General features: G+C 46.4%; 1 long non-coding RNA gene across 1 annotated transcript in view; it reads right to left on the bottom strand.

Moving 5' to 3' along the window:
• LOC147649265 (uncharacterized) overlaps positions 1-12,894 on the bottom strand; it is a 31,160-nt gene continuing 18,266 nt past the window's right edge. The window contains exon 2 of the long non-coding RNA XR_015279294.1: positions 1-2,935. This is a non-coding gene — a long non-coding RNA (uncharacterized LOC147649265). The remainder of the gene's footprint in view (positions 2,936-12,894) is intronic.

The raw sequence follows: 12,894 nt of genomic DNA on the forward strand, positions 1-12,894 counted from the left end.
ATATTAATTCCTCGTATTCTGCAGAAAAAGGATACCCAAGATTTGTCTGACATGACATTTCTAGACTGAAACATTATCAGGATGTTTCCCAGGTTCAAAGGCTGGTTACAGAATTTAGCCTGTCTGGATTTAATCAGAGAAAACTGAGAACCCCCCCATAAATGGGTTCCTGTGAGCAAAGGGATTCAGTAACTCCTCCACCCCAGTAATTATTTTGTAGATTGACTTGTCAACAGTTTGTAACTCAACCAAAAACCCAGAGAGTATTTACATGGCTTCCGTTCCCCAGAACATCATGAAAGAAGTTTTATAGACATGCTAAATATCTGCTTTAAATTATTATGAAGTGCAGTAAAGCACCATAAAACCATCAGTCACCAGTGGGAAATGAACTAAATTAAAGCTGGTTACGATTTACAGTCCAAGTTCCTGTCCAGCTGTTAAGGGTTTGTTGTATCCCAAAATTAACTGTGGAGGAAAGCCAAATTTCAGGTGTAAGAGAAGGAATACCAGTAGCACAGATTTCTTGAGCAACAGAAACAGCACAAGGGAGTCCCCATAATAGTGCCAGGGGGAAAAAAATGCAGATGAGAGAGGGGTTTTAAAAGCCAGTCCATTCCTAAACCTTTCTTGAATTTATTTTTGTCAGGAAACATACACAGATTTTTTTTCAGGAGCCCCATGAAAACACTCATGAAAATCTGTGTTTCAGAGAAAATTAATAGCAAATTACATTTGTCAGATTTTACTTCTTTCTGTTGTTCACAATTAATGAGGCCTCGTGTTAGCCCTAAAATGTGGAATGATTTCTTCTGAGATCTCATGAGACATGTGAGACTTTTGGAATATCAGTCCAATTCCTGCCTTCCTGAGACTTTAAATTAATCACACTGATTACAGCTTTATTTACTCACCAAGGCCTGCTTAGTCCCTCCTTTGTTGCTGCAAAAAGCTTGTTACTCTCTTTAATTGAGCTGCTTTAGTAAACCACAAGCATTCACACTAATTATTTTCCTTGATGAGAGTAGAGTTCCTAATTACTAAAGCTCCCCAAAATCTGTCATCTGACAAGGAACATTACAGTGGCACGTGGGGCAGTTCTGGGGTAGGAGACACAGAGCAGATGGTGCAGAAGGGAAGAAGGAGCCAGCCCAGAGCTACGTGGAACCAGGAACAAGAACTCCACCAAACCCCCTGCATTTACAGAATACGCAAATGTGAATGTTACTGTATTTATAGTCTTCAAATGAAAGATTAATTTGATAAAGTGATTCATGTATATTGAAATTATTTAATCGCTCACGTTGCTTTGTTGAAGACATTTGCCTTTTAAATTTAAATTTAGAGTAAAACCTTCTTCAATTAACATTTTTTTATTTCAATGAGATACTTTTGAGCTAATTTCTCTCAACCCAATTCTAATGCAACATTAAAAGAAAAAAATCAGAAACATTTGTTTTAACTAACAGAAAATAAAGTGCCATTTGGTCAAAAAGTCTGGGCTAGAAATAAGTGGAACATTCCAAGTGGATACACTTAGTTTTTAAGTTCAACTAGTAAAATAGATACACTTATTTGCATGAAAATAATTGTATTAAAACCAGATTTAACAGGAATCTGTTTCCTGTTGGACATCCCACAGGCCAAGAATGAGGTGGTGGACAGACAGAAGGACATCAGGAAGAACCCTTGGCATGGAACTCTCATCAATCTGGAGGCACAAAAAAACTCCCCAATAGTTTGCAAATCAAACTGGCAACAAGTAAATCCAGGGAGCAGAGGGAAGGTGCACTGGGGCCTGACATGACAGCGATACAGGCAGGGCAAGAATTAGGAACTCTAGGAGCTCCTGGGTTTCTCATCCAGGTACAGACTTAGCCCAGTCTTGTTTAACTCAGGAGAACAGGCAAGTTCCCAGTTTGCAGCCACTCCGAGGCACAGTCAGGAGCTGTGAATATGTTGTTCTTGCTTGTTCACATTATTTGTGTGTTTATTCTTCTTCCTGGCAGTTACACGGGTTTTGGGTCAGTCAGAGTGCTGTAAGTGCTTGGTGAATGGGATAAAACAGCCTCTGTCGCTAGTCACACATGCATAAAATACCAATATCTCATTTTTAGCTGAACACATTAGCCAGGTCTCTTGCAGAAAGGATCTGCTAACCAGATTAGATGCCATTTGAAATCTCTGGAGAGCACTCCTAAATACATTACGGGATTTGCATAACAACAGCCAATTTAAGTAGCACACAGAAGGAACAGATGATGATCCACACAACAAATCTGTATGTCTGAAAACTCCCTGCTCTCTGGCATTCATCCTGCACAGCATCACCCTCAAATTCTGCACGACGCCATCCCACATCCCAGCAAGCTAGCAGCATCCTCTGACTTCATCTCAGTGGTGCAACAATAATCTTAAATAATGGCTCTTCCAGATTAAGCAGCAGGGATGGGAGCCCGCACCTCCTCTGCACAGCCCAGGCTGACACCACAAGCATCTGCAGTGTTTGGTGGTGGACAAGGAGGTGGGATCCATCAGCATGACACACTGCCCAGTGTTGATGGAGAGGGCAGAGGTGCAGGCAACAGCAGAACAGCACAGCTGGTGGGTGCCTCTGAAGAGCTGATCCTAGGACAGTTGACGTGTCCAGGTTGTAACAGACTGGAGACTCAGGAGGAGCTCATCATGCCGCGAGACGCAGAGATGCATCAGGTCCACTCTGCATCTTCTCTCAGTGTTAAATGCCTTCAAGAACCTTATTAAAGGTTCATTTTGTTGGTGCAGAGAATGCTGTGATCCCCTGACAGTCACTTAAAAAAACTTTTGTTGGTTCTGGAGGCAGACCCTGAGCGTTGTGCCATGGACAAGTGCCAAGGTGCAGAAGGTCCCCAGCCAGCAGCAGGTCCCAGCACAGAGCAGTAGGTGAGCAGCAGAGCTGGAAAATGCATGGGGAAACAAGGGACAGGCATCAGACAGAGGCAAGGGGCCTCAGAGCAGCTGCACGGTGTGCTGAGACTGAGCAGAATTTGAACAGAGCTGGGGAAAGCGCCCCAGATTTTATCTGACTGTCACAGTTCCACAAACACTACAATTATCTCCTCATCCTAAAGTACAGCCTTCTTTTCAAGGGTAATCCTACTAGGGAAGACCCTTTCACTGTGACAAATGACCATTTGCTTGCAACTGCACATCTGCCCCTTTCCAGATGTGGCTGGGAAATGATACACTCAGCTCAGGGCCATCTCCAGCCCCACATCCTCCAGGACTAACGAGAGCTGTGAAGAGTGAGGCTTTAATAGTTCAGAGCATCCCACAAAGAGGCTCAGGTCGTGCCTACAGCAGGGAACATTTAAATGAGACGAGTCCCGTTTCAGCACACGGCTGCCTAAGTGGAGAGCTGCTATTTTGGGTAGACCCAGAGGAGTCCCCGGTGCATGGAGAGCATTAAGAGGGCTGTGGTGACGGGGAGTTCAGCTGCAGAGCTCTTTACACAGATGTTTCACCAGCACAGAGAGCTGCAGGCTCCACATCAGGACCTTCTGATGGATGCAGGCCCAATTATCTGCGAAATGCTCTTCAGCTTTCCTCTGACCAGAGCTAATGGACCCACTTACAGCTACACATAAAAACTGGTCAGCGTTAAACTGGAAAAAATACTTCTCACTGCATTCGAGTGTGGGGGCAGGGCTGGGCTGGAAGACCAGAGGGACAAAAGGAGCAGCAGGACTCGGCTGGATTGGCAGGGCATAAAGGAATGAAATGTGAGAGCACTGTAAAAGCCACACTTGAAGTGACTATCAAACCGTGTTTACCAGGAAAACTGTGCAAGAGCTCCGGAACGCCCTTCCCCAACAAGCACCCACGCAGCGCTGCAGGCGAACAAAGCAGAGACAGAAAACAGATGGAGAAATCAGCAGTGAAAGGGAGCGTTTCCATCTCCCCCTCACAGCCTGAATAAGCACGTACAGGGACACGGTTCATTTTGCCAAACAGCCCAAACCGAAGCTAACGCCTGCTAGAGCTCTCTGTGGTTATTCCAGCACTGCCGGAAGGTTCCTGCTGGCAGCGTGGCCTTCCCTGCTGCAGGTACCTGTGCCCAGGTGACACAGGGCACACCGCGTCCCCCCATGCATCTCGATCCAGAGGGCAGGGCCCTGACCGAACCTTTCTTTTTCTTTCTCTGAATTTTGTTTGGGATCCTCTTTCTGAGTGTTCTGCTCACTTCTGATTTTGCATAAACTGGTTCGTTGTTTTCTGTTTGTCAGGAAAATTAATCCACAAACACCAGAGTTTTATGTCCAAAAAGGAGACAGAGGAGTCCTTTTACTTTATTCCAATAAAGGGAGAGGCCATGGGGCATTCCCCTGGGGTCTCTCCAATTTTTGGAGGGCACAGCCTCCTTTTTACCCCAATTTCTTGGCCTTATGTCCCTTCTCCCTTTCTCCATAAGCTGAGGTACATGAGAGTATTATAGATAAATATTATATTATTGTCCTCTTGCAAAGATTAAAATGAATGATATATGTATAAGGTTAGAAATCTTTGTTATATTAATATAGTTCCTTCTATTTCTGTTACTGATGAAACTTAGAAATAGTGGTATAATAAACATATATGTTGAGCTATGGCATTGTATTAAAACAAAAACTACTTTTGTTTGTATAACCCAAAGACTGAAAAAGATAGTTAGAGACCCCCCTCCATTCTTAGATTATGTTATCCAGATGAAGACAGCAGCGACCAGAGCTCTGGAGGAGGAATTTATTGCATTTTTCTTATCAGGGAATGTGAAACTCAGTGGAGCCAAGAAGATTGATTTATTAGGAAGGGGGCAAGTCAAAAACTAAACAAAGAAACATCCAAAACTTAAGAAGAATGTTTGAATCATGCATGAGAATTTATGAATATGCAGTAAAGTTCTGTTTTTAAGGGACAATCCTTTGTTAGTAAGGTGTGCTCTCTTGGCTGAATGCAGAGACACCCAGCCATATCTGTATACTTTACTTTATTTTTATCTCCTAATTGTCTTTCTATTAAACCTTTAAATTCTATAAAAAAAAAAATATGTGAACCTCATTTTTCACAGTTGTTTTCTGTTCCACCTGTGTTTCCCCCCTCACCTGGGCCCGGGGACTCTGCTGTTCCCTCTCCGGTGCTGCACTTCCTCACATCCAAACCTTTGCACAATGTTCTGGAGTTTCAGATCTCCCTGTTTGCCTCCTCACTCACATGACTGGAACACTTCCATGACAGTATGTCAAACTCTACAAAATCATCAGGATTTTGTGCACGTTGTTCCTCTAGTGCCAGGCCCAAAGGGGCCGAGTCTGTACCAGCCCCTGCAGGAGCTGTAATGGTGAGGAAAGAGGCTGCTAAAGAGAAAGTGCTTGTTCTGACAGTGCTTTAGACAACTGCCTCCTGCCAAATAATCCCACGTTGTTTTCCTGAAGTGCTTTTAAAACTGAAATAGCATTGAGTTAGAAAGCTCACAAATGGTATTTGAGACGTAAAGGGATGGAAATTAGCAGCTGATATGAATTTCCTGCGAGCAGTTCACAGAATCAGATTTGACAGAACTTCTAATTCGTAAGATAAGTGTGTTCATGAACATTTCAGCTGCCAGGTCATGTCGCAGCAGAGAAATAGGAATGCAGCAGGGTTTGAAATGAGCCAACTTTTGTTCAGGAGTCGGGACAAGTGCAATAAGCAGCCAGAGTTTAGTGAATAATGAATCATTTACTCGGGAACTGTCAGTTCGTTTTCTTCTCCAAATTGTCCTGGCTTCCTCCAGTTTATTCCTTACCAGAATAATGTGTGTGATGAAGTATCAGCTGTGATTCACTGGGGAGCAGTCCCCTGGCATCACAAACAGTTGGGTCCAGAGGCCAGGAGATCCATCTGGCTGAATGGACACAACCTCGTGGCCCCCAGTTTCAAGCCCAGGAGTCATCCTGTGCTCTGGGTGGGAGGAGGTTTTCATTCATCAGACTCCTCATCACATCTCTGGAGCCCAAACCACAGGGGGCAGGGGGAGCAGAGGAACCCAATGAGCCACCTCCTCAAAAAGCCAATTCCTCACCACTCTCCCATTCATGGGAATCACAGAATCCCAGAATCACTGGGGTTGCAAAAGTATCATTGAGTCCTACCCGAAGCCCCCCTTGTCACTCAGACCACACCACAGAGTGCAATGTGCAGTTGTTCCTTGGTCACCTCGAGGGATGGAGACTCCAGACCTCCCTGGGCAGCCCATTCCAGTGCCTGACAGCCCTTTCTGTGAAGAAATACTCGTGGGACAGGGAGCCTCCCAGGAGAAGTGATCTAGCCTTGGTCCAGCACTCCACCACAGGAAGAGGAGCTGACCATGGCAGCTGACCTGCCATCAACAGCAAAAGCTTCCTCCCACCACTGCTGCTCTACCTGAGGTGCTCACTGATCTGATCACTTTATTATCAGCGCCCTATGAGTGCAATGCAGAATTCCACCCTACGTATTTATAGCTGGCTAATCACAGCTTAATTACCAAGGCTCAGCAGGCTCTTGTATGAACACCGAAGCTGAGGCAGTTCCACCAGGAAACTTTTTATGAGATAAGCAGAAGCATCAAATTATTCAAGATGTGTGAGAAAAACCTATTTAGTGTTAATTGGGACAATTACCTTTTCCCCTAATTTGCAAGTGTCATGAATATTAAAGCCATGATAAAAAAGAAACCCCTGTCACTGGCTAACTGCTGCCCAAAGACACAGGCTGTGGGGAAGAGGGGAAGGTGCCAGGCTGAGGGGAAGGCACAGGGGCAGCGATGGCCAGCAGCCTGCAGCAGCCTCAGGGCATCTCTGCTGGGCAGGTAAAAAACTCAAGAGAACAAAAAAAAAAAAAAAAAACAGGGAAAACCAGCAGCACACACAAATGTTGGGGATGTTGATGGGACCAGGGGAACTGGAGCAACTGGTTTAGTGGAAGGGGGTTAGAACATGATGGGCTTTAAGGTCCCTTCCAACCCAAACTGTTCTACGATTCTACCCCGGATGCCAGATGGAGCCACATGAGCCCCAGCAGCTCAAACAGAAAGGGACAGATGCCTCGAAAAGCTGCTGCTCCTCGAGCTGCAGCCCTGTCTGGTGATTGTCCTGTGCACCAGTGACAGGCTTATCCCCTGAAATTCAGCTCCCTGCTCCCTGCACAGCCCCAGTAACCCATTCTGGGTTAGCAGCCCTGTCTGTTGGGGTGGAGAGGAGCAGGAGCTTCCTCACCACTCTGGCTTCTCAGCCAGGAACCCCTTCCCCACAGAAGCAGGCAGCTCCTGGTTCTTGCAAGCTCACTTGCAAGAACTTGGCTGACATTCGGCAGATATTAAGTTCTGTTAAGCCAAACATCAAGCTGTATTGACCCAGAGTTAAATATTGACAGAGGTGATGCTGGCACCATCCCACTGGCTGCAGCAGGACTTCAGGGAAAACTCTTTATCAGCTTCTGTGAGCCCTTGGATGCTGGAGTTTGCACATGTGATTGGACTGAGAAATGCCTGCCTGACCTTCAAGGAGTGATGCAGAGCAGGATTTCCTAATTCCTTCTGACTTTCAGGCAAAGAACCCTGCAATATTGTTTTCTTCTCACCGATATGTTGCTGCTGAAAACACAGCTGGGTTACTCCATAACCCCAGCCCAGACCTCAGGCCTTTCCAGAAAGGGAAGAAAATACCAGTGTTTTCCAAATTACCTGAGTACATTCTAGAAAAAACTTCTCCTGCAGATAATTGCATTCAGTGACATGGAAACAGACCATAAATATGACAGGTATTTAAACAGTTTTAAAAGCCTCATTTATAAGCCTCAGTGATGTTTCTAAAAACATGTCTTATAAAATGAGAAAGGGACAAGACACATCTGAGGCACTGCTACAGGTGTCCAGAAAAGTTACAGATGCCTCTCCCCTTGGGCATCCTTGTTCCTGATCCCTGTTCCAGGCCAGGCTGGATGGGGCCTGGAACAACCTGGGCTAGTGAAAGCCTGTGGCATCTGTGATTCTACTAAATTCATTCCCATGAAGCCATGAGCAAAGATATCACAGAATCATAGGATGGCTTGGGTTGGGAGACACCTTAGAGTTGTCTTGTTCCATCCCCTTCCATGGCAGGGACATCTCCCACTATCCCAGGCTTCTCCAAGCCCTGTCCAGCCTGGACATCCCTTGTCCCCTTGGACATCCAGGGGCAGCCACAGCTTCTCTGGGTAACTTGTGCCAGGGCCTCCCCACCCTCACAGGGAACAATTTCTTCCCAATATCCCATCTAACCCTGCCCTGTGGCAGTGGGAAGCTATTCTCTGCTCTGTAACAGCCTCCTGTCAGCTCCCCCCGGGCCAGGTGGGGCTGGTGGGGCTCTGGGCTGCACACCAGCCCACCCCACTGTCCCCCCACCCCGTGCCATAATTCACTCCTACTAAAGAATCAGAACAGAGCTATTTACAGCAGCCATTAAATAAGACAATATTTCAGCATTGATTTTGTGTCCTTCCCACTAGTGCACACACCTTTTGATAACTCAAACCTTATGGATTTTTCTATAAACAAAAAATTATCCCCCTGCAGCAGGTGGGAGCGTTGTCTGGTTACAGCAGGGACAGACCCTGCCTGTGGGGCTCAATGGGGCAGCACAGACACAACTCCTGCACTTGTGGCTTCTCTGTCTGGGATTAACAAGGAGCCAGAAAAGGGTGTTTGAGAATGAGCAATGATAGGGTGTGATCTCTGCCAAGCTTTCAGCTGCCCATGAAACACTCTTTATTTACTTTATTTATTTCTATTAATTTTTATTTACAGGAGAATGCAGTGACAGGACAAGGGGCAAAGGCTTCAAACTGACAGAGGGCAGGGTTAGATGGGATATTAGGAAGAAACTGTTCCTTGTGAGGGTGGAGAAGCCCTGGCACAGGTTGTCCTGAGAAGCTGCCCCATCCCTGGCAGTGTTCCAGGCCAGGTTCACAGGGTTTGGAGCAGCCTGGGATAGAGGAAGGTGTCCCTGCTATGAACAAAATGAGCTCTGAGGTCCTAACCCAAGCCACTCCATGATTCTGTGGTTCTGTGAAATTCTAACTCTACACAGGAGACAGCAGATTAGTGCCCAAGGGCCCAGGCATTCCAACGGGCTTTGTTTGGGCAGGAGGAACCTGTGGATGAAGAGGGAAGCAAAGATCCTCCTTTAATGAGAAATGCCCAACCTCCCTCCATCCCTCCCCTGCTGTGAGCCACAATGTGCCAACACTTATTTCCACAGCCTGCAAGGGTTGTAGGAGCCTTGTTCTGACTTCCTACACAAAACACCCCAGGAGTCCCCACAAATACACAGCCAGAGCATGAGAAAGGGGCTGCAAAATCAAAAACTCATGTACAGCCAAGGGAGGGGGGGGAGGCTGTGGTTTTTAGGGGGGGTCTCTGGGGCTCAGCCATGACTCCATGTGGTGACAGACCAGAAGAGTGGTGGCTTCCGAAGGCACCCTCCATCCCTCTGCATCAACTCACAATCCCTCAGCTTTTTCCTGCATTACACCAAGAACACATGAGAAAATTCCCTTTTCTGTGCCTAGCTGGAGTCTTCCCATTTTAATCACCTGAGCTCCTGAACAGCATCATTCACTCTGGGGGGGGCAAAAACCAGCTCCCAGTCCATGGGCACTGGTGCAGGAAATTAAGACGAATTCAGTGGCTGCACACAGGGAGTGGGAAGAAAATTATACAGCTTGGTCTCATCTCATGTGTCTGTGGAATATTAAAAAAATAAAGAGGTGAACACCCACACCCTCCAGCCAGAAATGTTAGAGAAACCCTCGATGCACAGAACAGGGGGAGGATTGGCAGGAGGGGCAGCAGTTTTGTTATGCTGGCAGAGGAATCCTCCCCTCTCTTCCCAAAGGCAGCATTTCCAAATCTCTTGGGACCCTTTATGTCCCACTCACAGTAAATCAGAGGCTCTGAGGAAGGACTGAACCGTGTCCAGCCCTGCAGGACCCTCAGCATCCAAGGATGTCCCCCAGCCATGGGGCTGGCAGCAGAGACACCAACAGTGCACGTACAGCATTTAGCTCTGACCTGCTAATGTTCCTGTTTGGGTGTATGCAAATTGGTTTGGGTTTTTGGCTGGCTGGCTTGGATCACAAATCCCTGACTGTGACAGGAATGAGTGCTGAAAGAACAGTAAGATAAAATTAATAAAACAATAGTAAATTATAAAGCAGCTGTGCTGGGTGATTTTATAAAGACAGAAGGGTCAGGGAAGTGATTGTGCTGGTCACAGTAAATATTTTTCTGGGTGATTACATTTGTGGACTGAATTTATTCCAAAATAAAAATTATGGGTTTTTTTAGCAAAGAAACCAGCTCATGAATCAGTCACTGAATGAACAAACCCTTAAACCCGCTCAGACTTCCCATTCCTTAGCAAGACTAAGTATGGGCAATACAGGCTTCTACAGCCCCCTAAATTGTGGTAGTTTGACTGATGTTTGGTCCTTTTGTGTTAGTCCAATTCCATTAGAAGGAGTTCCAGGAGAAGCAGGACTCAGCTGCAACAGACCCCTATTCCAGGCAGCTTGGAAGGAAGGTTTCATACCAGCTCACTTCCAGGAAACCTCTCCAGAGAAGCAAAAGTCACCTCCAATTCCAGCTGCACTCTTGTACTAAATAATACAAATTTCCTTTTCAACATGGAGAGGAATCTGGGAAACTGCACAGAGATCTGCAAGGCCTGTGCAGCACTTGGATTAGTAGTTCATGCCTTTGTGAAAGGATTAGCAGGATTGCACTGAGCTGAGGGTTAATATGAAAATAAATTTGCATTTCTAAGATGCATAATGCGAAGCCCATGATGCACATCCCGCAGCTTCCCAGCTCCCTCTGTCAGACGTGTGCTTCAAGCACTGCAAAACATCAGGTATTACCTCCATCAGGGCCTTATTCCAACAATACAGAGCTCTCCAAATTACAGATTTCAATCTTCACGGCACTGTGGGCTTCAGGAAACAAAGGGATCCAGCCCAGACAGCATCAGCTGGAAAAGGTCTTCTCTGATCTCTCTCCTTGGAGCCCAGCCCTTGCCTGCTGTGACCATACACACAGTGAAAAGCACCCAAAACTTGCCCTGACCAGAGCCCTTTGCAGCAGCAGCGGCACATGTGGCATGGTGCTGCTCCTCCTGCTCACACCCATATGCAAACCCAGCAAAGTGTATAAATAAATAGCTGGTGTCACACCATTTATCTCCATTTGTCAGGAGTGACGGGATAACTCACTCGTGACTTCCCTGCTCCATCCTCTCTTCATTCACGAAGATTGATGTTCCTACAGATATTCCCCATCATGGATTTTTATAGCCTGCAGGATGCAGGAGTTCCATGCTTGCTGGGGCTGTGGCAACTGCTGGGGACTCAGGACAGCCACACGAGCAGCACCCACAGGCTCCCAATCCAGGGCTCCAGGGCACCTCTTGCACCTCTCAGGGCTTGGCTTGTTTGCCTCTGCATGACTGATTTTGTCCTATGCAGCACGTATCCATCCTGCAGTCTGCCCCCAGTCCTGATCAGGGGCTGGGATAGAACTGCCAGGGATTGCTCAGGGCAGGGCAGGCTGCTTCCACCCACAGCTCCCTGCCTGCTGTCCCAGCCCCACAGTTAACACACACAACTTCACTGGATGCAGGCCAAAAGGAGCAGAATTCCCAAATTCTCCTCAGCTGTCCTGGCTCTGCAGACTGCTGGGTCTCACCCTGCGTCTGCTTGGTCCAGAGGGTTTGGAAATGACTCACAAATGCTCCTTATTACAAAAACAGCCAGAGGTAAGGAACATTTATGGCCTGACCACATCCATCCCCAGGGCTCTCTGTGCCCAGACTCGTGATGCTCAGTGGAATTAACAACCCCATCCAACACGCACCTGTGGAACAACAGTAGCAGGGGCTGGGTGGCAAAAGGGGCACAGCACCTTCCCCAGCCTCACAGGGGCTTTGTGGGCTCTGAATGACACCAGCTGCCCCCCTCCCAATTTCCCACAGGGCTCTGTGCCAGCCAGGAACACGGAGTTCCAGCACTGCTACCTGGCAAGAAACATTTGAAACTCCCTGGAGAATAGAATGATCTTAAGGCTGGCATAAAGGATAATGACAAGATTACAACTCACATAGTGAAAATAATAATGAATTAAGGTGATGGTATTTCCCAATCTTATTTCCAGCCTGAATAAATTGAATTGGTGCCAATTGCTTTCCCTGCTGCTGGGCTGGTAGGTGGGATTCTGCTAGGGATGGAGAGTGCTGCCTTCAGCTCTGAAATGGGACAAGGTGGCAATACTTAAATTACTGAGTTGGATACAGGATCCTTGGAATTATAAATAAACCAAGAGTTCAAATGTCAGGGTTGTAAATACCACCAGGAAACTAACCTCAAGATTGACTTATTAATTACATTTAAAAAACTAACAAACAGAACTTTCTTTCTCTCCCTTGAAAATTTTAACCAGGCTTCAAAACATGGCATCATCTCCTATTGAGTTAATTTTCTGAAAAGGGATAAATATTTTTAATGCCACATAAATGGGATTGGCACAGTCATCTGTCTCTTGCTAGGCCTGGTTCATGAGCTGCTCACACTGCCCAGTCTGGAGTCTTCTGAAACATTCTCTGTTTGACCTTTACCCTCCTCCTCAATATTTTATATTCAGATTTTTTATATTGTTAGATGTGTACACAGAGCACACTTGCTCTTTTTTGGAGATGATGTATTTGGATGACAGTGATGGGTACAAAGTCAGGACAACTCCCTCCAAGGGAAAACCAGGATTGGGAAAATTCACATTTCCAATAGGATTGCTGGAACCTAGGTAATAAACGTCCCAAATGCAAATGT

This window comes from Cyanistes caeruleus, chromosome 26, assembly GCF_971803275.1.
Source record: "Cyanistes caeruleus chromosome 26, bCyaCae1.hap1.1, whole genome shotgun sequence".
NCBI classification, from domain to species: domain Eukaryota; kingdom Metazoa; phylum Chordata; class Aves; order Passeriformes; family Paridae; genus Cyanistes; species Cyanistes caeruleus.